General features: G+C 37.6%; 1 protein-coding gene across 1 annotated transcript in view; it reads left to right on the forward strand.

The window, feature by feature from the left end:
- COBLL1 (cordon-bleu WH2 repeat protein like 1) overlaps positions 1 to 25,969 on the forward strand; it is a 168,664-nt gene that overhangs the window by 58,363 nt on the left and 84,332 nt on the right. The gene's annotated exons all lie outside the window — the stretch shown is intronic.

The raw sequence follows: 25,969 nt of genomic DNA on the forward strand, positions 1-25,969 counted from the left end.
AGGCAATGGCACCTCATTCCAGTACTCTTGCCTGGAGAATCCCAGGGATGGGGGAGCCTGGTGGGCTGCTGTCTATGGGGTCGCACAGAGTTGGACATGACTGAAGTGACTTAGCAGCAGCAGCAGAAGTCTTACTGAGCCCTAAGAACTTTTAAGTGACTTGAAATGGGAGTTTTTCCCCCCCTAACATCTAGTGCTTGTTAAGATACTTGACATATGTAATTTTAATACATAGTGTTTAGTTTTGTTTCTGTGTGGTTGTTGTTCACTCGCTAAGTTGTGTCTGACTCTTAGCAATTCATGGACTTCAGCATGCCACACTTCACTGTCTTTCACTATCTCCCAGAGTTTGCTCAAACTCATGTCCATTGAATCAGTGATGCCATCCAACCATCTCATCCTCTGTTGCCCACTTCTCCTGCCCTCAATCTTTCCAAGCATCATGGGTTTTTTTCCCCAGTGAGTTGGCTCTTCGCATCAGGTGGCCAAAGTATTGGAGCTTCAGCTTCCGCATCAGTCCTTCCAATGATTTCCTATAGGATTGACTGGTTTGATCTCCTTGCTGACCAAGGGACTCTCAAGAGCCTTCTCCAACACCACAGTTTGAAAGCATCAATTCTCTGGTGCTCAGCCTTCTTTATGGTCCAACTCTCACATCCATGCATGACTACTAGAAAAACCATAGCTTTCACTAGATGGACCTTTGTTGGCAAAGTGATGTCTATGCTTTTTAGAATGCTGTCTAGTTTTGTCATAGCTTTCCTTCCAAGAAGCAAGTGTCTTCTAATTTCATGGCTGCATTTACTGTCTGCAGTGATTTTGGAGCCCAGAAAGAGAAAATCTGTCACTGCTTCCACTTTTCCCCCATCTTTTTGCCATGAAGTGATGGGACCATATGCTATGATCTTAGCTTTTTCAATGTTGAGCTTTAAGCCAGCTTTTTCACTGTCCTCTTTCACCCTCAAGAGGCTCTTTAGTTCCTCTTCACTTTTTTTGCCATTAGAGTGGTATCATCTGAAAAGAAGAAAAGCTAGTTGTTTTAAATAGAAAAGTAAAGGGAATGGTACTTACAAAAGTGTTGGTGGTTTGGAGTAGCAGGACCTGAGCTAGGCTTTCAGGTGAGAAAATACCATTTATCTGGTCTGATGGGTACTATGCGTCTACTACAGGCAGGAAGGTGGAGAAGCTGCCTTGGGAGTGTATCTGTGATCCAGGAGTCACAGTGACATCACTGTAAACAGCTCAGAAACCACTCTGGGCATGTTAACCTTCATCCCAGAAAGAAAAAAAAGTCCCCTGCTTTGCTTTTTATATCCATGAGATTAGTTACTGGACACTGGGGTGCTCCAGCAGTGTCTTACAACCTTGTTTAACTCACCTTCTTCTTCTAATCTCATGCTTGTATATCTTATTAGTAGACCACTAGTTGCAGGGGCGCCTGGAAAAAGAAATGTGACTGGTTTTGGCCTATGTCATATAGGAAGGCACACAGGGAAAAAGTTGGCACGGAGACTTTTTCCTCCAAGAAAACTGGCATGGAGCACCCGTCCACTATATTCACCATACCGTTAATACCATTAAAAAAGAAGCATGGCAGTGGAGAAGACCTTGGTTTTTTTTTCCTATGATCACATTTCCTGATCTTCCTCACCTCCAACCCTCCTTAAAATATCACCTGCAGTCTTTCTGGTTCTGTGTCCTGTGGAAGATTTTCCAACCTTTCATGTCCAGTGTTTTCAGCAGGTACATATATATAATTGACAACATTTTTTCCTAATAATAACTTAATTTCTAAGACACTGCCATTATGATATGTTATTGACTACTAGGTGTAATCTGTTCTCAGTTATTATGTTGTTTCATTTTTTTCTTCCTGTTTTATTAAGATTTAATTGACATACAACTCTGTGTAAGTTTAAGGTGTGCCGCCTAATGATTTGACTTACATATATCATGAGATGATTACCAACAAGTTTACTGAGCATCCATCATCTCATTTAGATACAAAATAAAAGAAAAAATATTCTTTTGTTCTGATGAGAACTCTTGGGATATGTTCTCTTAACAACTTTTACACATAACATAGAATAGTTTTATAGTGATCATATAGTACATTACATCCTTAGTACTTTTTTCTCTTATTACTGAAAACTTGTACCTTTTGACCACCTTCATCCAATTCTGCCCCCCTCCCACCCCTACCTCTGATAACCACAAAGTTTTTCTTTTAACCATGCCATTAGGGGATTTTTTAGTGAATAAATACTTTTAAAATAAATATTTGATTATACTTTTTTGTAGTTTTATATATATATATATATATTTTAAATTTGGGAGGTTGGATATTATAGAAAGTGGAGCAAGGGATGCTAGAGCTAAACTCTAGTTCTTAATCCCAAAGTACCAGAAAAAACTTAGCAATGTAACTAGGAGAGTGTCCTAAATCTCAGGGAGAGTGTTCTGCTGTATTCTATTTTCAAAGGTAAGCTGCAGAGAATAAAGTATGTAGGTATCATATAAACTTATATATTTATATATATCTTATTTCTGAATGGAAAGTAATTAAGATACGAATTTTCCTGGAGATTTCTGTTGGGTGTTACCTTTTGGAGAGTACTTTATTAGGCAGTCGTTCCAACTCCATAGAAGTATGGAAAAGAAGGAAGTTATTTCTAAGCTAGAATTGTGTCTTTTGGCAGTTGTTTTTAGGTCAGGTGCCTGAAACTGTCAAAAGCTGAATTGGTTTCTGGAGGGAAGTAGAGTGACCTCCAAGACTTTCCCTTAATGGCTGATGTGTGTTATATAAGCCATGGTTTATTTTCTGACGTTCCTTGTGTAGACTTTCCTTTTTTTCTTATCTTATTAAAACTTTTTATGCCTAGTGAGCAAATACAAAATGCCAGTTTATAACCTAAAAGAAAAAATTGACTTAAGACTCTTTGGTTCATGTATAATTATAGAAAATTTGTATTCATATTTTTATCTTGACATTTGTATTTTTATCACCTTCATCTGTTTCTTCTCAATGTATTTGAGTATAGGAAAAAAAAAAAACCTGGTAGGCTAAAAAAATAACAGCTCACTGTTTTGGAATTATTCAGTTTAGTTCAGTCACTCGATCTTGTCTGACTCTGCGACACTGTGGACTGCTGCACACCAGGCCTCCCTGTCCGTCACCAACTCCAGGAGTTTACTCAAACTCATGTCCATTGAGTCGGTGATGCCATCCAACCATCTCATCCTCTGTCATCCCCTTCTTCTCCTGCCCTCAATCTTTCCTAGCATCAGGGCCTTTTCAAATGAGTCAGCTTTTTGCATCAGGTGGCCAAAACTTTGGAGTTTCAGCTTCAGCATGAGTTCTTCCAATGAATATTCAGGACTGATCTCCTTTAGGATGGACTGGTTGGATCTCCTTGCAATCGAAGGGACTCTCAAGAGTCTTCTCCAACACCACAGTTCAAAAGCATCATTTCTTCAGCACTCTGCTTAATTTGCCCAACATGTATGAAACATTCATCAACTTAAGGACAGCAAAGTAAGCAGTAATCTTAACTGAGAATTATCCGGTTGCACTCAATTATTACTTATTTTGGAATATGTCCTATGAAAGGCATAATTGAAGAGAGAATATATGCAATTACAATCTATATTCTGATGTGAGAAATAGATTTGCTGATTATAGGTTTTCAGGTAGGTATTACATTTAAGTAGTAATTAAATTAATCTTCTCACCTATTCTGAAATCTGCATAGAAATAATACAACGCTAGAAATAGTGAGATTTGAGAATTAATGGATTGGCTAAGTGTTCAGTATACCCTCTGAACTTCTCAGGAACAAACACAACTTCACAGCTCTGTCTACTTGTCCACGTTATTCATGCTTTTCAAGAACATTGCATTTCCTTTGGAAGATAGTCATTCTCCTGAGCACAGAAGTAATAGTAGTAGCTTTTCCCTGGATCCTGTTTTTGCTTCATATTATTCTATATTCTTTTCAGAGGGGATATAAAAAATCAAGAATCCTCACTACCTTAGAGATTGATAGCAATGCTCATTACCTGGGAGATGGATACTGTTTGTCCAAACACTTGACCATGTAAACTATGTTTTCTTTTCTGGAGTTCCATGTGCAGTCTTTCCATCTTTTTTCTTTTCTTTTTTTCTTAAAAATTTTTATGCTTAGTGAGTAAAATATGAGATACTAGTTTATAAGTTAACAGAAAAATAGCTGCCCATCCCCTACCAGTTTTTTTCTCAGTCCCTTTAAACTGTCTTCATGCTCTCCATTAAGATGAAGTATTTGACTCATCTGGTACCCTGGATGTTTTATGTTTTTATTTTAGAAACAAAAAATAAAATCCCCTATTTCGTAGTCCTGCCAACTATCTCCCTTGTTATGAACTGAAATTAGCATACCTCTGAAATTAGTTCAGATATTTCACTCATTCTATAGATTCTGATCCTCCTCTCTTTCTTACTAAACCTGTTCTATTTGCTCTTTACACCTCTTATACATTTTTGTATGTTGTTAGTTACCTGACTTCTTATGCATTTATTCTTTTGTTCTGTCTAAACTCCTGGATCAGTCATTTAAACTCCCTTCAATAGCCAGCTCACTTTCAAGTTTTCTCTTCTCCCTGGACAAACTTTTGCTCAACATGCCACCAATCATAAAAATGAATTAGCCCAAATTATAATATCTCCCATTTCAGTCCTCTAGATAATGGGTGCTACTAGGGTGAAGTATGACAAACCTAGACAGTGTGTTGAAAAGTAGAGACATTACTCTGCTGACAGAGGTCTGTATAGTCAAGGCTATGGTCTTCCCAGTGGTCGTGTACAGTTATGACGGCTGGACTGTAAAGAAGGCAGAATACCAAAGAACTGATGCCTTCGAACTGTGGTGACGGAGAAGACTGCTGAAAGTCTCTTGGACAGCAAGGAGATCAAACCAGTCAATCTTAAGGGAAATCAACCCTGAATACTTGTTGGAAGGACTGATGCTGAAGCTGATGCTCCAGTATTTTGGTCATCTGATGCAAACAACCAACTCATTGGAAAAGTCCCTGATGCTGGGAAAGATTGAGGGCAGAAGGAGAAGAGGGAGTCAGAGGATGAGACGGCTGAATGACATCACTGATGCAATGGACATGAACTCGGGCAAACTTCAAGAGATGGTGAGGGACAGGGAGGCCTGGGTGCTGCAGTCAGTGGGGTCGCAAAGAGTTGGACATGACTGGGTGACTGAACAATAACAACTAGGGTGAGAAAGTGGGCCTGGATAACTTGGTGGCAGATTCTTTGCATGTATCTCATAATTTTCCTATCCTCCATAAAAGTTACTGTTATCATTTTCTAGATTAAAAAAAGATGCAAAGTTGATTTGAGTTCGGCTCTTCTGATGCCATTATAAGTGCAATAGATGCAGCAATTCAAACGTCACATCTGCACTTCAGTCTTTCTTGGGGAAGAAAGTCTCTCTTCCCTGATTGTCAAAGAGGACTCCTGGGCTTCACTCTGGAGCATTTCTAAGCTGTGGTCTCCATAGCAATTCCTATGGTCAGAGTGATGCCAGCCTCAAGTTGGTTTGGGCTTGAATTACTGCCAATCACAATAGTAAGGTTGTGAGATTTTGCCAGTTGTTTTAGGCCAGTACCCACTCATGTGGCTAGCTTATGGAAATCAGTTCTGTCTAGTCACCAAAACTGCTAAACTGTACAGGAAGTATGAAATAGAGATTGAGGAAACAACTGACAAGTCTGCTATGGTGGCTGATATTTTTATTCAAAATGAAAAAAGGACTTCTTACATTTTCAAATTCTAATAGTTTATATTTCAGTCTTGTTACAGACATTATAAGACTAAATAATAAGAGAAGACAGTCTGAAATCAATAATAGAACAATTTCGTGGGTTTTTTTAGCCTCAGCTAGGACTAGGGGAAGTATTACTATAGTAATTCCAAGTTGGGATTTTATGAGCCATAAGCTGCAAGATCAAGGATGCAAAGTAGTTAAGATTGTAGGTGAGAGTGTAGCTCAGCTGATTTCACCAGGTAGTCTGTGGTGGATGGCAAGTAAATGAGGCTATGGTGTTTACTTGAGAGGTCAAGTTCACAGAGCATGGGGATGCAGGAGCGGAAAAGGTGTAAGAAGGATGAGGTGTTAAAGCGTAGTACTTCTGATGTGGCAATCTTTCAGGCAGTGACAAGATCCTGCGATGATGGGGTACTGGTGTGGCGATGGAGTATAGGTATCAGGAGGCCTGTGCACTAGATACATTCTCTTCCTGGAGAATAAGCCTTACATGTTATTTTTCCTTTCTTGGGCTCAAACTCATTGAAAACCCCTCAACAAGTAGATAGCATAGTTAAATGATGACTGGAATATCTGTACCAGGTTTTTTCTTGCTGCCGTTGCAACTGAGGAATTGCATTGTCTCACTTTTGGAGCTCCTGCATGCTCAGTTGTGTCTGACTCTGCAACCCCATGGAATGTAGCCCACCTGGATCCTCTTTCCATAAATTCTCCAGGCAAGAATACTGGGGTGAGTTGCCATTTCTACTCTAGGGGATCTTCCCCACCCCTGGATCGAAACTGCATCTCTTCTGTCTCCTGTATTGGCAGGCAGATTCTTTACCCTGGAGTCACCAGGAATGCCCCCACATTACACTTGATCTTAGCCGAGAGGCCTTTCACACGAGAAAGTGGTTGGTGTAACCTCCCTTCTGGAAGTTGTGTCTCTCTCTCTGTTTCACTATAAAAAGCTTTGCCTTTTTTTTTTTTTTTTTTTTTTTGCTTAAAAAAAAACCCAAAACAAACAGAAACACAAACACACAAAAAACCCAACTCTAAATATTTGAGTACTTCAGTTCAGTCATGAGGCTCTCTGGAAGTTTTCTCATGAATAAATTAAAATACTTTTATGTCCATTTGTTTTTATGTTCATCATTAAAAATCATTTGTAGATCCTTCTGATATGGTACCATTGAAATTGAAAAATTTCCTGCCCTATAAATTCCTGTAAATAAATCTGTAATATAGGAAAGAAAGAAATAAATGAGTAATAAATATCATATAAAGCTTTTCTACCCTGATTACCTGTGAATGGCCCACTCTCAGTGCTTAGTGGACACAGGACAGGGGGCTAGAATGTTCTGAAAGGAGAAAGGACTAGAGATTACAAAGAATTAACATCATAACTGGCTTTTTAGGGACTTCCCTGGCTTCCAGTGATTAAGACTCCTTGCTTTCACTGTAGGGGGCATGGATTCATCCCTGGGCTGGGAATTAAGATACTGCATTGCACACAGTATGGCCAAAAAAAGAAAAGAGAAGAGAGAGAACTGGCCTTTTACAGAGAACCAGTGCTTTGGACAATAAATGTGCACACATCACTAATGGGATTCATGGAAGTGGCCACACAAAATAATTATATATGTGGATTGAACACCTGCTATATGCTTTAGCAGTGTGTAAGGAACTTGGGGGACTAAAAAAATATATCTATAAATGTTGAACAAATGGAACTCAAACTTTAGTTTGAGATACAAAATGCTGGGGCTTCCCAGGTGGTGCAGAGGTGAAGAATCTGCCTGCCAATGCAGGAGACACAGGAGATTCAGGTTTATCCCTGGGTTGGGAAAATCCCATGTAGTAGGAATGAACCTGTTCCAGGATTCTTGCCTGGAAAATTCCATGGAAAGAGGAGCTTGCTGGGCTACAGTCCATGGGGTCAGAAATAGTTGGACAGGGCTGAGCGTATGTGGTTGTGTGCACCCGTGCATGTGCGTGCATGCACGTGCACACACATACACAGTGCAGACATGAAAATAGAACAGTAAGACAATTTAGGATTGTAAGTGTTCCTATGTTTATGGTGTGGCTGTTGCATCATGGTCTGTGGGGATAGCAATCCCTTCTTCTCTGCTTAGTCGCTGAGTCATGTCCGACTCTGTGACCCTGTCTATGGGATTTTTCAGGCAAGAATACTGGAGTGGGTTGCCATTACCTCTTTCAAGGGATCTTCTCAACTCATAGGTCAGTTGGTAAAGAATCCACCTGCAATGCAGGAGCCCCTGGTTGGATTCCTGGGTCGGGAATATCCACTAGAGAAGGGAAAGGCTACCTACTCCAGTATTCTTGGGTTTCCTTGTGGCTCGGCTGGTAAAAATCCACCCGCAGTGAGGGAGACCTGGGTTGGATCCCTGGGTTGGGAAGATCCCCTGGAGAAGGGAAAGGCTACCAACTCCAGTATTCTGGTCTGGAGAATTTCATGGACTGTGTAGTCCATGGGGTTGCAAAGAGTCAGACACAACTGAGCGACTTTCACTTTCACTTTCCCAACTCAGGAGTCAAACCCACATCTCCTGTGTCTCCTAAATTGCAGGTGGATTCTTTACCTGCTGAGCCACCAGGAAAACCTGTTTTTAGTCTATAAAGTCTATTTGAGAATATAAAACATACATAGAGGAAAACTTAGCATTTTGGACAGTCCCTAAAATTAACATGAATGCATTAGAGATAAGTACTGTGAACACTACGGAGTGAGGAAACGAAATCGTCACTAGTTACGGAGAGAACCCAACCCTGAGGTCGTAATGGTCTACTTGGACCTGCTGCTTCTCTTCTTTGTGGCCTGGGTTGGCGTCTGTAGAAAGAGTGTGACAATATCCATTCCTGTCAGTAGTGTCTGATGGTTTGAACTCATCCTTAACCTTTTGCTTACAAGATTTAGAATTATCTCTAAATCTGGGATGTGTGTGGAATGTTTGGAATGGAGGAGGAGATTTTAGTGTTTGGTTCTGGCCAGCCCAGCCAGGACTTGTGTTTCTGACACTGATTGAGTGGGTGGTCTGTCAGGGCCACAGTCCAAGAGGTATGCACTCTGCCTTTCTGACAGATCTGTGAAAGTTTGGCATTTATTGTTGGATTATTGCTGTAGAGTCCAAAGATACATGGTCATCATAATCGCATACTAATCTTACCTGTATATAATAGAAGAAAAAAATGTTGGGAAGTAGGCAATCTACTGAACTATTGATAACATTTTTAAACCTAGCCATTTTACTTCACTTATAACTTTCTTTGGGAAGTTATAATGTTCTAGGAGATCAACTGCTTTAATGTGTGCAATGTAGTAGCATTTAATACATGTACAGTGTTGTGCAACCATGACTATCCAGTTCTAGAACATTCATCATCATCCCCACAAGGAAATCCATGTCCATTTAGCAATCACTCCACATCCTGTCTCCCCAGCTCCTGGCAACCACTAATCTGTTTTCTGTTTGGTTTTTGATGTATATGCTTTGATGTCAGAGGTTGCAAAATAACGGAAGTACTCTGGTTTGATTTTTATTGCTCAGTTTATATAGTGGTATAATAATACTTTTCTATTCAATTTGTTAGACTCATTTTCTGATCAGATGAAATTTGTTTTTAATACATTCACCAATATATAGAGTTTATTTAGGGATGAACAGCTGTATGTTAGAAATTTTCTTTAATATTTTGATGATTTTATTAAGAGACTAAAAAACTCACAGAATTGTTATAGAAATAATTAGGTTAGGTATTTTCTTATTGTAAAACATCAAAGTAAAAAAAAATGCAGAGTAACCAGGAATTAACATATCATCTAAATGAAAATATATCCTAAATTACAAGGATGAAAATTCCATTTTTTCCTACTAGATAATCTACTCTGAGGCTAAAGAAAAAATACCATTATAAAATAATGTGTGACTTTGTTCAGGTTTAAAAAGTAAGTGCATTGATGATAAATGATGTTATAATTTATTTAGGAAAGCAGTTTTACTTTTTCCTTAAAAAACAGTAGTGATATTTGAATACTAATTATAGCCTTGATTAGTGGTCTTGATATCTGTTGAGAAATATGTTTTATTGATTTCCTCTGTGCATGTAGTTTCTTATGCTTTTTAAAAACAATGTTTTGAGTGCAGAGTGCTTATAGATAAGCTCTTTCACAGTGAGCCCCTTTAAAACAAAACTGTATGGGAAGATTTAATGTGGAGCACATTTGGAATGAAATTTGACTTAAAGTTTAGTGAGGTCTGGAGTCAGACTATGTGTTGGTCACCCAATTGTGTCTGACTGTTTGTAATCCCATGGACTGTAGCCTTCCAGGCTCCTCTGTCCATGGGATTCTCCAGGCAAAGGTATGAAGTGGATAGTCATTCCCTTCTCCATTGGATCTTCCTGACCCAGGGATCAAACCTGGGTCTCTTGCATTGCAGGCAGATTTTTTACCATCTAAGCCACCAGGGAAGTCCCAAGAATTATTATTCACATCTTTGGATATGATATATTATGAGGTGAGGCGAAGTTGTATATGGGTTGTGACTACTAAGTAGAAAAGCAGATATTACATTGTCTAGTTCCTATGATTTTTATTTTTATTTTGTTTTTAGTTCCTATGATTTTTAGAAGATAGTTATTAATTATGGTGTGTTTTCCATGGATTCTAACTTATGTCTCCCTACGTTTTTTTCCATGGACAGAGGAGCTCTCCAAGGAGTATATGAAAATGCCTACTTTACAATTTTAACAACACTGAAGTCAGACTGCTGAGGTTCAAATCCTGCCCCTCAGTTGAACTACTTCATTGACAAGACTCAAATTGTTCTTATCCTTAAGTATTATTATCTTGCAGACAAGTAGAGTGCCTATTTGTGGGCTGTAATGAGGAAGAGTGAAAGAGGGCCTGAGAAGCTCTCTGCAATAAGTGTTCAGTAGGTGGGGGCCCCATGACAATGAGAAAACATTCTTTATCTGAATATTAAAATGTTAGCTCAACACTTGTACAGCTCATTAGGAGCAATTTTATTGTCAACAACCTATGATAAAACTGTTCCAACCCCTCTCCATAAGTATCCACATATCATTTTTCCTTTGGATATTGGTCATTATTGTAATGTTTTTGCCATATAGATACATCGATGCATGTTAAGTTGCTTCAGTCATGTCCAGCTCATTGCAACCCTATGGATTGAAGCCCCCCAAGCTCTTCTGTCCTTGGGATTCTCCAGGCAAAAATACTAGAGTGGGTTGCCATGCCCTCCTCCAGGGGATCTTCCTAACCCAGGGATGGAACCCTGATAGAAGGCACCTAAAAATGAAGACTTTTGATAGAAATTCTGATAACTTAATGCAAAGAAGGTAAATGACTGTTTTCTCTGCATTATTCATGGTGATCTTCATATAAGGTGTCAAATCTTATTTTCATGCTTTTGATTTTAAAGTCAGGAAAATTATTTTTACAAAGAAAATATAATAGTATAAAGTTCAGAATATTACAGAGGAAAACACATTACTCACCGTTGGTGAAATTCTGGAGGGCTGTGTGTGTGTGTATGCATTTAAAATTCACCCAAGATGAAAGAAACACCCAGGGGAAAACATGCACATCACAGGCAAGGTATTCTTAAAGGCTGTCTGTTCTAGAGTTTGACCAAGTGGAAGAGCAAATTATTGACTGGGAATTATATTTACCCCTTGCTCAGAGACCTCACAAGGTGACAACGTGTCTCCATGAAAACAGCATCTCCACTGTGTCTCTGCTCACCCTGCCTTTGAGTTTCCACTTAGCCCAGCAGAGACACTGGCAGCACCACCCTGGGCAAACAGTGTTTGGTTCCTAAATAAGGCACAAAGCTGAAAATACGTAAAAATGGAGTGGATGCTAAATCAATGAGAGTCCTGCATCTTCTGTCTGTACTTTCTGGTGATGATGTCTCTGTCTTTGTAGAGCTCATAACCCAAAATCTTGAGAGCCAAGGAAAATAATGTTTAACTCTTCAACTTATTTACCTCTTCAACTAATGTTTAATTATTAACTATTTTCCAAGAGGAAGTCACATGAAAAAAGCTGGTCTAGGAAAAACCCTCATGAAAAAAAAAAATCTCAAAACTTTTTTATGTGACTCACTCAGAATCCCTTTAAAAAAATACACACACACACATATATATACATACACACATACATATATAGTTTAAATTGACTGATAACTTGCAAATTAAAATAATTGATTTACCTTTTTAAAAACGGGATTGAATATAATTTTACTTTCTGAATTATTTACTATGAAGGTCTACTTAGATTCTCTTTGGGGCATTGTATATTCAGTCACTAAATCGTGTCCGAGTTTTTGTAACCCTGTGGACTGCAGCACACCAGGTTTCCCTGTGCTTCACTGTCTCCAGGAGTTTGCTCAGATTCATGTCCATTGAGTCATAGTGATGCTATCTAACCATCATCCTCTGCTGCGCCCTTCTCCTTTTGCCTTTGATCTTTCCCAGCATCGGGTATCACCTAAATCAAATCCCTTCTGATTATGGAGGTGATGACTAGATTCAAGGGATTAGATCTGAAGAACTATGGACAGAGGTTTGTAACACTGTGTAGGAGGCAGTGATCAAAACCATCCCAAAGAAAAAGAAATGCAAGAAGGCAAAGTGGTTGTCTGAGGAAGCTTTACAAATACCTGAGGAAAGAGCAGTACTGCATTTGAAACTCTTTCATTGCTTTGAGGCATTGGAAATCTCAATGAGTATTAGCGATTTCAATGGTGCAGGCACTGTGCTGAGGACTTTATATTAACTTACTAAATTTTCACAGTAAACCCCTGAATATGCATTATTCCACTGCATTTCACAGGTAAGCATTTAAGATAGATTGAGGATAAGTAACTGGCCCTGGATCACGCAGTCACTCAATGCTGGGAATCAGCCCAGGTGATCAGCTCTATCTTGCTAGATTGCCCCACATTTAGCACAAGTAGCACTTTGAATTTTAAGACAGGGGAGTGATGCCATAATTATATATCTAAATCACAAAAGGAATAAAAGTAATCACATCATAATTTTCCCTTTTAAAATATAAAAGTGCACGAGGCTTCAACAGGCCTCACCTCAGGCTCAGCGCAGCAGGAGAACTCTCTGCAGATGGAGGCCTGACCCACATTTCCTCCTTGGACATCTCTTACTTGGCTTTTAATTTTGCATCTAAACTAGTGGAGCTCTATCCCCTAAGCTCTTCGTTTTTCTCCCTAGACTTAATACTGGGATGTGGCTGGTGGAGTGCCTAGTCTGTGCCTTTTGTCTTGGGGAGCGGAAGGGACTTGTTGGTTAGGTGCTCAAGGGGACCCCCTGCTCTGAGGACCCAGCCTGCTGGGGCCGGAGTGTCTGTGGGGGGCTGGGAGACGTCCTGCAGTGAAAAGGTGGCATGGTTTCTCTTGTCAGAATTTAGATTCTGAGGGAAGCTGAGTTTGTCAGACCAACAAAACATATGACAGCCAGACCAACAAAACATATGACGGAAAAATAACAGTGAGATGTGCTTTGAAGAGAATTAAAACAGGGTGATATGACAGCAACTGGCTTGTTACTGTCGCTGAGATCCAAAGTCTTCATGAGATGCTGAGATCTCAGGGATGAGGGAGGTTCAAGGAAAAAAGCATCTTGGGTCTTGGGAACAGCAAAGGCAAAGCTGCTAAGGCTGGGAGGACTCGTGGATGACGGACCTTCAAGAAAGAAAGGACGGGGATGGAGTGAGGGTGGTGTGCAGGGAGGCTGAGGAAAACTCTGTGAGAGGCTGAGAGGCCACCATTTACCAGGATGAGGCATTTGGGATTCATTCTTAGAGCTGTCGAAAGGCTTCAGAGGATGGAAAATGGCATCGATTGAAAGAGTTTGTTTTAAAATGATCACCATGGAAGTTTCAGGAAGAGACTGGGTTGCCGCGTGAGTGAGGAGGCGCGAAGACCTGGATTGCAGTTGGGAGTGGGCGGTGGGTTGACTGGGATGGTTGTGGTGGAAATTAGGTCTATGGTTTCAGCATCTATTCTGGGTTAAATGGGGGCAGAGAGGGAAAGAAAGGGCTTCAGTTTAATTATTAGATTTTTGGCTTCAATGGGGCTGTTTATTGAGATAGGAAAGACTAGGGAAGGAGAGACAAAGATTTCACTTCCAGCATTGTCAAATCTAGGATGCCTAATTAGATAGCAAACAGGAGGTATAAAGAAAATAGGCAGAAAGCACCCAGGTAGGGTGACCAGGCAATTGACTGTGCAGGGACACCTTCAAGAGTGAAAGGAGGAAAAAAAGAAAGAAAAAGGAGTGAAAGGAGGGTGGTGTGGGATTTGAATTTTAAGTACTAAAGCTGGGACAACAAAGGCCAGCTGGGACTGTCTTGGCAAAGTGGAATGTATGATATGTGGAATCCACTTCCAGGCAAAGATTTCAGGATTGACAATATCAGATGTTTAGAATACTACAAACATGTCAAGTGAGATAAGAACAGAGAAGAGGTCTCTTCAATATCCATTGAAATATACAGATGATATATCACTGGTGATAAAAAAAACCATAGGACAGCCTTATCTTAGTGGGGCTGGGGATTGTGGTGGGGGTTAATGGTAGCTAGATGGGTATAACCTTCTGAGTGGACATGAAGTAGGGATGGAAGTCATAGATACCCTTTTAAAGAGATTTTGCTGTGGAGAGGTTGGTGAAAGATATCTAGAGTGCTATAGGAGACTATTGCTGCTGCTCCTCAGTCACTTCAGTTGTGTCTGACTCTTTGTGACCTCATGGACTGTAACCCACCAGGCTCTTGTGTCCACGAGAGTTTCCTGACAAGAATACTAGAGAGGGATGCCGTGCCCTCCTCCAGGGGATATTCCTGACCCAGGGATTGAACCTGCTTCTCCTTCATCTCCTAACCTTGGCAGGCGGATTCTTCACCACTCAGCCACCAGGGAAGCCCAAGAGACCATTGCTTCTCCTCTCCTCAAAACTGGAAAACAAGCCCCAGAACTTCCCAGTGGAGGGGCTCAGTTTTATTTTAGACTATGATTTTATTAGTTTCAAGATTGCACTTGTGGAAAAAGAAATAACCACCTCTATTAGTGAAAATAATGGTACATGCAATTTTGGATCAAAATTTCTGTTGCTTTTATTTGAATAATGTGTATTTGATTTTGAACTTCCTAGAAAAATCTAAATAGTTGCAAAGATGAGCTTTAATTTATAAAAGGACCGACTACAAAATTTACCCTTTCAGATTACACTGCATTCACATCAGGGCTCATGTCTTTCTGGAGTAGTGGAGTGAACCTGTGCAACTCAAGTATCAACTTCCATTCAGGGTTTCCTGGGTAGGAAATGGTGCTTGTCTTGAACCAACTGGAGCATCTGCAGGGAATTTTCCTGTTTCTTTTTTCTTTTTACAAATTTTAAAAGCCTGATCTTTTCTCTGAATGTGATTTTTATATACCCAACTTTCTTCAAACTATCCGCAAATAATTTTTTCTTTAATATTATATAGATGTGTTTCTTAACTAGCATCTAATAATTATTTAGTCAGATGTTGCTTAAAATCTTTTTAAAATTACATATGTTGAGAATCTGCAAACAGTTATAACTTTATAAAGGAGACACATGTTGAAATTTTCGATTTTAAAACTGCTTGGTAAGGAGTTACTTTTAAAACTACTGTGTAAAATACATTCTCTTCAGAAAAAAGACTTGTGAAAATGTTACATGATCATTCCTGGAATGATGTTGTAAGACCAGTGAATTCCTTCTTTTATGTACTTGCCAGAAGTAAGGAGTACCTGGCACTTAACACAGGATAAACAGAAGAGTCAGTAACAGAACAGGACCGTCTGTGTAAGTTTCTCTAGGAGTAAGTAGCCAATAGAACAGTGCTGTTTCATAGAGACTTTTGGAAAGAATTGTAAGTATATATGCTTTGTAAACTTTTAATTTCACATTTTATGACCACCTGCTTTTAAAAATGGTCTGATATTGTCCTATGAAATATTATTACTCTTAAATATTTTTTAACATGTGTGAGAACTCATTTAGTCAAAATTTTTATAGAAAGGGCTGAATTACTTATGGGTTTTTGAATTGATATTTTGGAGAGTAAATCACCTAATTTATTTTCCTTGACACATTAAATATACGGCAATGATGTAACTTACACTTGTTGGAGAAGAACAAAAATTTAATGTTTAATTCATTAAACTCCATGTATATATAAAATTAATTACTGCTGTTCATTTCTGCTCTTGAAACTTTGAAGCTTGAAGATGCAGTAAAGTTTCTTTATCATGAACCTTTCAATCAGTCAACTGAGCAACTTTCACTTCCACTTTGGACTTCCCTTGTGGCTCAGCTGGTAAAGAATCCGCCTTCGATCCCTGAGTTGGGAAGATCCCCTGGAGAAGGGAATCTGGAGAATTCCATGGACTGTATAGTCTTTGGGGTCACAAAGAGTCGGACACAACTGAGAGACTTTCAATAAGAATGTATGGTAATTACACTTATCTAGAGTTTTCACTTTTACAAAATACTAATCACTATCTTTTTAAATACAAGAACCTTATAAACATTCTTTGGATGTTTTCTTCACTCAGTATCAGTAAACAGGAAAGCTGAAGCTCCGAGGTGTGACGTTATCTAACAGAGAAATTCAAACTAGAATGTAGTATTTTGATCTCTAGATTTGTGCTCTTGGCTTATGCCTTCCTGGCATGGGGCTTGCCTGTGTTAACACCCCTTTAGGTAGTGAGTGAAAATAGCCTTTAGTCAAATTTACCTGAATTAAAAAAAAAAAAAGCCAGTGGTTAACACAATACTTTAGAGCAGACCCTGAATGTAATATTAACTCTGTCAGCATAGGATGTAAGAAAGTTGCTAGTGGCAATTCTGACGTGGCTGGTGCTCGATTACATTTAACTTTGCTCACTTAACTAGCCAGAGAACACAACGGGACTCATCACTTTGCTTAGAGTACTGTGCTTCTTTTGTAAAAATGTGGACATATGAATTGTACAACTTTTAAAATAATTTCACATTTTCTAATCATCTGCTTTTGAAAATGGTCTAGTACTTTCCTTTGAAAATATTTTTTCTTTTTAAAGATTACACTAACCTCATCGCTAAAATAGATGCCTGGCATTATGTAATCTTAGATGAAATGTGAAAATGAGTCTTTTTGTATATGCTGAAATTTGGGGGTAGATATCTGTGGAGGTTTGGTGACTTAAATAATAAGATGAAGAAAAACATGAGCTACTGTTGTCTTGTGGTGTAAAGTATCTTTTTCCAGCTTTGAAAGAAAGAAAGTGAATTCGCTCGGTCGTGTCTGACTCTTTGCAACCTCATGGACTGTAGCCTACCAGGCTCCTCTGTCCATGGGATTCTCTGGGCAAGAGTACTGGTGTGGGTTGCCATTTCCTTCTCCAGGGTATCTTCCGGACCCAGGGATCGAACCCAGGTCTCTGTCTTGGCAGGCAGACACTTTACCATCTGAGCCACCAGGGAAGAGTTTATTTATTGAGATGTAACTGACCTTTAACATGTATGAATGAATGTAAAGTATCCAACATGTTGGTTTGATACATTTATATACTGAAAATTATCATCACCATAGCTTTTATACCTCTATCACATCACATAATTACTATTTTTTTTTAAATGGTGAGAACATTTAAGGTCTACTCTTGCAAATCCTTTCATGTATATAATAGTATTGTTATTGGCTATATTTGTCATACTGTACATTAATGATTTCTAGAACTTAAACATCTTATAACTGGAGGTTTGTACTCTTTGACCAACATCTCCTGTTTTCTCCACTCCTTAGCCACTGTTAAAACCATTTAATGTCTGTTTCTCCAAGTTCAGCTATTTAGATTCCACATGTAAGTGATATCATAAGTATTTGTCCTTCTCTGATTTATGTCACTTAGCATAATGGCCAAGGTCCATTCACAAAGTCACAAATGATAGAATTTCCCTTTTTCTCCTAGATGAATTGTATTTCATTATATATATGGAATATTATGATATATTATGTATACACCATATCTTCTTTATCCATTCATCCATTGATAGATACTTAGGTTGTTTTCATGTCTTAACCATTGTAAATAATGTTGAAATAAACATATGAGTACAGATATCTCTTTGATACCCAGAAGTGAGATTGCTAGATCACATGGTAGTTCTATTTTTAAGTTTTTGAGGAAGATCCACATTTTCCTTTAGTGGCTGCACCAATTTACCTTTCCATCACAATGTGTAAAAGTATTACTTATAGGTGTTTGGTATTTAAAGAAGTCTTCTTAGAAATTATAAGATTATAGAAACCTTAGGGAGTAGAGAAAAAGCAACAATTATCTGTTCCTAGGAAAGATTTTATGTGTTTCAGATTATAAATCAATATGCTATTTTAAAATAGATCTTAAACCTGAAAAATAATTTGTCTGATAGAATCAACCTTGTAGAAATCTGACTTGCATAATTCAAATTTAGTTTTTCTCATAGAAATAAGTACAAGAGATTTATATTTTTCTAATTTTACTCACAAAGAAACATTATCATACCTAAGGTTCACAAAGTCAAAACTATAGAAAATGCAATAACACAATATTTTATTTTAAAGATCAAAAAGATATATCATGTTGTTATCTCCTTCTGGTTAATTGCTGCTAAGCACACACTGAGGATTAAAAACTAAACAAATCCATTTATCCATGTAAGCCATGAGGTCAGATAGTTGAGACTATAAATAGGCAGATTTAATGATGCCATTAATAAGGAAGTAGAGAGAGTACTTCACGGGTGTCTTGCTTACTCCCACTAGGCATATGCTTTTTAGAAAGCAAATTACCGAACCAGATGGAATAAGAGAAAAGCTAAAAAGCTAAGGTGAGTAATAGAATTATTTAACCCAAAGTCATTATACATTCAATATTAAGAATATAATTATATTCCATGTTCATGTTTGAAATGATTATGCATTAATCTTTAGAATTAAATTTGGGTGAGAGTTTTCTGCAGAATCTTGAAGTTATATAGTTATGACTTTAAATGGAATGTGAGGATGCGTTCTTCTCATTAACTTTGTCAAAACAAAGACGAGAGTTATTTGTACAAAGACAGATTGCAGTGGTTAGTCTATAAACCATACATATGGAGATATACAACTAGAAACTCATGTTTTTTGAACCCTACTGTTTCAACCTGCCCACAATGCTGTCCCTTGTAATGACTTGCATTCCCCTCTTTCCTTTTTATTAAACTTCAGCCTAGAGTCAATTCTGTTATTAAACTCTCATGTCATATGGAAAATCCACTGATGGTTCTGTTTGTCAGAGTAATTTGTTTGTTAATCGTTTTCACTTTGTAAAATATGTACCTACCCATTTTTTTTTTTTTTCTCAAAGAGAAGCTCTTTGGAAAACAATGTAAAACTGTTGTATAGACAAACAAAAATTGGATGAAGTGTTAAACTGATGACTGGTTACATTTGATTGAGGGCTTTTTGTTTTTTTTGCTTGCTTGTTTGAGAATTACTCTCATAGAATCACTAAAGGTAACTTTCCAGTTTTCATAGTGAATTGGAAAAAAGATTGTTGGTCAAAGTTAATTGCTATTTTTTGAAGTGCAGATACATTATATCTCATCTAATTCATGAAAACATATATTAGTTTATCAAAGAGAAATAGAAAAAAGGTTAGTTTTGCTTGTGAGATAAAATATAACATTCTTTATCTTTTCTAGTCTTTTTTTTACATTTTTAGTCTTCCTAAATGTTAAAATAACATGGGACTGGTGCTTAAGAAATTTAGGGGACAAAAAGAATGTAACGGTCTTTTTGTGAGATCGTTGCAATAAATACATCCAATACGTTTTTATTTTAGGGTCAAAAAGTGAATGTGTTGTTATTATTTTAGCTCCTTTATCTTGGCATTTATCATAGCAGGACCACACCTATTATACCAGAATTCTTCTGCTAAAAAAAAGTTGTTTTAATGGCTTTGATATTCTAAGAGCTATTTTTGAACAAAATCTTTGCTAAGACTTTGTGCTGTATTGACCACCAGTACTTGGCATGTTATATATGCCTTTGTTTCTAGTTCCACCTATTTCCTCAGGGAAAGTTTATATAAATGAGACTACTGTATATTTCTTTGTCATTTCCTTCTGTTGTTTCTCAGGAGAAAGAACTGCAATGGATTTTATTGTATTTCTATGGTAAATTAGCTACCTTTTTGTGGAAATGAAATATATGGTAGTTGGAAGTCCTGGAATAGTATTTTGAGTTGCTTAAACTATTTAGATGACACAAAACTTACCTTTTAGCATGCGAGTGATTTCCTATTTGAAAGGATTGTGGTTTTATAGAGCACAAAGTCATGGTTCTGATGAAGTTAGTCTTTAGCATATACATGTCTCATGGTTTTCTTTTGCTGAGTCAGTGCTTCTTTCAGTGAAAATAAATTGTATTTATTGGATAGATTCACACAATGTTTTCTTCTTTCTAATCTGTCACTCTAAGTAGAATTTTAAGACTTGCAATAGCTGTTTGACCAGTGCTGGATGTACGTAGTAGGAGATTCAGCAACAGAATGGCATCGGAGGAAGGAAATGGGCTTGGAAACAAACTGTTGTTCAGTCTCTAAGTCACATCCAACCCTTTGCGACCTCATGGGCTGCAGCACACCAGGCTGTCCTTCACTATTTCTTGGCATTTGCCCAGATTCATGTCCGTTGAGTCAGTGATGCTGTCTAAGCATCTTATCCTCTGTCGCCCTCTTCTCCTTTTGCCTTCGATCTTTCCCAGTATCAGGGTCTTTTCCAATGAGTCAGCTGTTTGCATCAGCTGGCCAAAGTATTGGCGCTTCAGCTGCAGCATCAGTCCTTTCAATGGATATTCAGGGTTGATTTCCTTTAGGATTGACTGGTTTGATTTCCTTGCAGTCCAAGGGACTCTCAAGAGTCTTCTCCAGCACCACAGTGAACAGTATGAAAAGGCAATGATAGTGTAGGTGCTGTTGGGAGTGTATGTGGGGAGACCTAGTGTTTCTTTATCTCCTGGTTCAGAGTCTTTCTCCTGTATCATTACCTTTAAATTATGATTACTACATTAAAAGAGCTCATTTTAATTAATTAATCTATGATTTGATTTTTTTCACAAACTGAAATATAAGGTACACTCTATTTTGTTGATGATTGTGGGAAACTATGTATAAAATAATTTCTTTGGAAGAGTTGCCTGACAATGTAAGAAAATATTAACATAGTTAATGACTTTCTGTTAGATGGAAGGAGGAAAACAAACAGTTTTAACGGGATATAGATGTTAGGAATCCCAAGTGTTGATTGGTTATTTTTATACATTGCCTAAAGACAATCAGACTTTTGTAGGACTGAGGATAATTTATTCCTTTTATAAGTTTTTCTGTTTTCTGAGAATCAGGGTCAAATGGTCAGAAGAAATTGTCATTTCATATCAAATACATCAAATGTCCTATCCCAGTATGCTTCTAAGAAATTTGGATATTTTTTAGAAAATTAGGAAGATCGTTAAGTACCTGACGTGCATGTGTATGTTATTTATCTGAAAGAGAGAATCCATTCATTGAACAACATTTTATTAAGCACCTTCTCTGTGCCCAAAGTTTCCTAGATTCTTCAGGATATAGCACTAAACGAGAGACTAAAGTGCCTCAACTCAGTGAGCTTCCATTCACTAATCTGAACTAATCACTAATCAGAAATGTGACCATATATAACCAGCCATTTGAACATTATCATCACTGTATGAAAAGGATATGGTATGTGAACTGGGATCTTTTGTTTAGTATGCCACTATGTGCTTACAACAAATAAATACCTTAAAGGTAATTAAGGAGATAGGAAGGACAACTCTTTCACAGAGGTCTTTATCTCTTTGTCAGTATTCTTTGTCAATAAATATTATTTGGTTTTAATTTCATTGTGATTTTTAGTTACGATGGCATAAATACAGTTTTTAATAAATTTTTACTTCCTTTTATGTATGAAATTACTTGAGGACTGAAAGTAGTCATGAAAGCATTTAATTAATAGAAATGGATTTGTTTCTGGGGAGGGATGAATTTGGGAACTTGGGATTAACAGATACACTCTGCTATGTATAAAACGGATGGACTGCAGGGGCCTTCTGAGTGACATACGAACTATTTTCAGTGTCTTGTGGTGAATGGGAATCTGTAAAAGAATGCGCATGCGCATGTGTGTGTATGGCTGAGTCACTTGTTGTAACCTGAAGTATTGTGGGTCAACTGTACTTCAATGGGGGGGGGGGGGCAGGGAGAGAACTGGATTGTTTCATGTCCTTCCCCCTTGGATAAAAGGGATTATTTCTATAGACGTTTAAAATGATGGTTTCTGGATAGTTATACTTATGTATTTATATCCTACCACTGCTTAGATTGTTATTCTATTAAGAGAAAAAATAGTATCCTTTCTGACATAGATGGAGAAACAGTGGAAACAGTGGCTGACTTAATTTTGGGGGGCTCCAAAATCACTGCAGATAGTGACTGCAGCCATGAAATTAAAAGAAGCTTGCTCCTTGGAAGAAAAGTTATGACCAACCTAGACAGCATATTAAAAAGCAGAGACATTACTTTGCCAACAAAGGTCTGTCTAGTTAAGGCTATGGCTTTTCCAGTGGTCATGTATGGATGTGAGAGTTGGACTATAAAGAAAGCTGAGTGCCAAAGAGCTGATGCTTTTGAACTGTGGTGTTGGAGAAGACTCTTGAGAGTCCCTTGGACTGCAAGGAGATCCAACCAGTCCATCCTAAAGGAGATCAGTCCTGAGTGTTCATTGGAAGGACTGGTGTTGAAGCTGAAGCTCTAATAATTTGGCCACCTCATGTGAAGAGTTGACTCATTGGAAAAGACCCTGATCCTGGGAGGGATTGAGGGCAGGAGGAGAAGGGGACAACAGAGGATGAGATGGTTGGATGGCATCACTGACTCAGTGGACAAGAGTTTTGAGTAAACTCTGAGAGTTGGTGATGAACAGGGAGGCTTGGCATGCTGCAGTCCATGGGGTCGCAAAGAGGCAGACATGACTGACTGAACTGAACTGAACTGACATGTGTGAACTGATCCATAGTGTTCTCATTTTTCACTATCTTGGTAAATGAAGAGACAGCTGGTGTGGTTTTTGCTTGGACTTCGAGTGTTTGGATGAACTAACAAATTGAGTTTTGGGCCACAGTGTCTTAAAGGTTTGTCAGTGTATGGGTCAGAGTTTTCCAGAAATCTTCTATCTAGTAATACTGTCGAAGCGCTTAAATTTCAGACAACTCATTCATTGGGTCAAATAAACTTTCCATTCCCTTAGTAAAGTGTGCCGAATGGCTGTCCTTGGCACAATGAACTCCCAAAGTCAGTAAGCTATTAATATGCTCTAGATTGCCTGAACATGCCTCTTGTTATATTTGATCAAAAATTTGTTTTGACTCTTTCCTAACCTGTTAAGGCCTGTTTTTATAATTACTTATTATAATAATGTAATTAACCTATATATGACAGACATATGATTTGAATTCAGTAAGAGTTGTCTGATAAAAGCCAAGTTAAATACTTAAGAAAGAATCTTTGGTGAGCCAGCTACCCCACCCCTCCAAAAAATGTACTGTTGAATTACATGTAATGCGGCAACTGAAGGAATGAAATAAAATGCTAAAATCAAGGAATTTGCGTTCGAATTGCTTGCAGGTGTCTTGAAATCCTTGACAAAGTTAAAAAAAATTGGAAGTGGGAGGCAAGCCTTTATGTGCTGCTTATACAAGAAAGACAAGCTGAAAATTCAGTCAGTGGGTACAGTTGCAAATATCAACATTTCACTCTGCAACAAAGATCAAGAATTAATTTATTGTGTATTTTAAGTTACAATGCTTAAGGTTTACTTGAACTTTTGATTTCTCACTTTAAATGGCTTTTTAAAATAACCTACTGATTAGAAATATTAAAGGGTTTTTGTTATATTTGCATTCCTTTTTGATCCTTTTCCTAAATCCCTATTCTCAAACTGTTTTCTGTAAGATAACATTAATATCTATTCTATTTATATATTTAGAAACATAATAGATTTTTTCCTCCCAATGAAAACTTTAAATATATGAGAAAAATACTAAAAACATTTATGTAGTTTTATGTGTGAGTATAAAAGTACAGCTTTGAACTACACTTTGCAATATCTAGTGGAGTATATAAGTTAAATGCAGTTATACTGAGTTTTCATTATACCAACTACCTCTTCCTTAGTTAGATATGTTAGTCTATTCAATGATTATTATTTTGTATCTTGTCTAAAAACAAATAAGTTTAATTATATTATTCATTATAGTTAATGGAAAAGCAGAATTTTATGGTCCTTGTTGTTTAGTTGCTAAGTCATGTCCGACTGTTTTGCAACCCCGTGGACTATATAGCCCACCACGCTCCTCTATTTATGGGATTTTCCAGGCAAGAATACTGGAGTGGGTTGCCATTTTCTTCTCCAGGGGATTTTCCTGACTCAGGGATCAAACTCCTGTTTGCAATACAGGCGGATGCTTATATACCCCTGAGCCACCAGGGAAGCCCTATGGTCTGAGCTGTTTTAATTATAATCGAGATGTTTCTTGGATAATCAGTTTGTGTCTGAAGCTGTGTTTTGTATAGTCTACATGTGGCTTATAATTCTTGAATACTTATTGGTCTTTTGTAACTGTGTTGATTTTAAGTGCCAGTGACTTCAAATAACGTTGAGGAATCTTGGCTTTAAGCTATTTCCTTGTGCCTGTGGGAATTGGGAGGAATTATTACACTGAGTATGGACTGAGTATGCATGTAGTTACACTCTGTACTAGGAATACTAGGAAGAGGCTATATTAGTTTTGTTGTAAATTGTTCATGTGAATGACATACTGTACCAGGAATGGATGTGTATGGACTTGCCTGTAAATGTTCATAGTAGCATTATTTACAATAGTAAATGGAAAAAAGTAGAAACAATTCAGTATTCATCAGTTGGTAGATAAATAAATAAAACATTATATATTCATATAAAGGAGTCCTATTAGGTAATAAAGAGTAAAAAAGTACAGATAACATACTACAACATGGATGAACCTAAAGAAGCCAAACACAAAAGACACATATTGTATGATCTCATTTGTATGAAATGTCCAAAAAGGCAAGTGTATTGAGACAGAAAGTTGCTTAGTGATTGTTTAGGGCTTGAGATGTGTTAAAGTTAAGGTGAAGATATTAGTAAGAAAAATTATGATCCTTGTTTACTTGAAGCACTTACTAGGACAGTTTGAGTAGAAGAAGCAATAAAGACTTTAAACATACCTTCTGTGATATTATTGTACCCAACAAAATTAACAATTCCTTTTGCATATCATCTAACACCCAGGTTTTGTTTAAATTTCTCTAATGTTCGCTTCGTCCAAATTGGATTCAGCTTCACACATTACTTTGGTGTTTATGTCACTTAAGTCTCTCATTCCATGTCAGTTCTTAGCCCCGCATCTTTCCCCCCACATTGTCAATTTGTTAGAGAAACTGGGTTGTAGGCTAACCACATTCTAGATTTTGATAATTATTATGTTGATAACTATTAAACAGCTGAACTATTTGAGCATAATCAGAAAATGACTAATGTTTCATCCTTTTGAAATCTTTTGAATTAGTTTTCCACAGAGCTGAGAGCAAGGGAGCTAGCATTTTAGAGTTTAGAGCAACTGTCTGTGATAGAGATTAGCAGTCTTTAAGAAATTAGCAGCTTTAGGTGTTCTAAGACTTGATTTATTCTGTTATATTGCTACATTTCTCCTGGTAATAAAATGGATGGAAGACAGTGTAAAACTGCTAGTTATTCTCCCTGAGGAAAGTGAAAGGAACCAGTAGGTCATTGGCACAAAGACTCCCCAATAGAAATGCAAAAAACATTGGTCTGAGTTTGAAAATTGGGCTGCTTAGTGAGGGGGTATTTGATGGAAGTCTTGGTAGACTTCTTGGGTTTTAATTCTTAATTTGTTGTATATGAAGTAATGTCTAGGTTGATCTTTTTGATGCTTTATTTTTCAAAAAAAAGAAGCT

Source organism: Odocoileus virginianus, chromosome 13 (assembly GCF_023699985.2).
Source record: "Odocoileus virginianus isolate 20LAN1187 ecotype Illinois chromosome 13, Ovbor_1.2, whole genome shotgun sequence".
In the NCBI taxonomy this organism is placed as follows: Eukaryota; Metazoa; Chordata; class Mammalia; order Artiodactyla; family Cervidae; genus Odocoileus; species Odocoileus virginianus.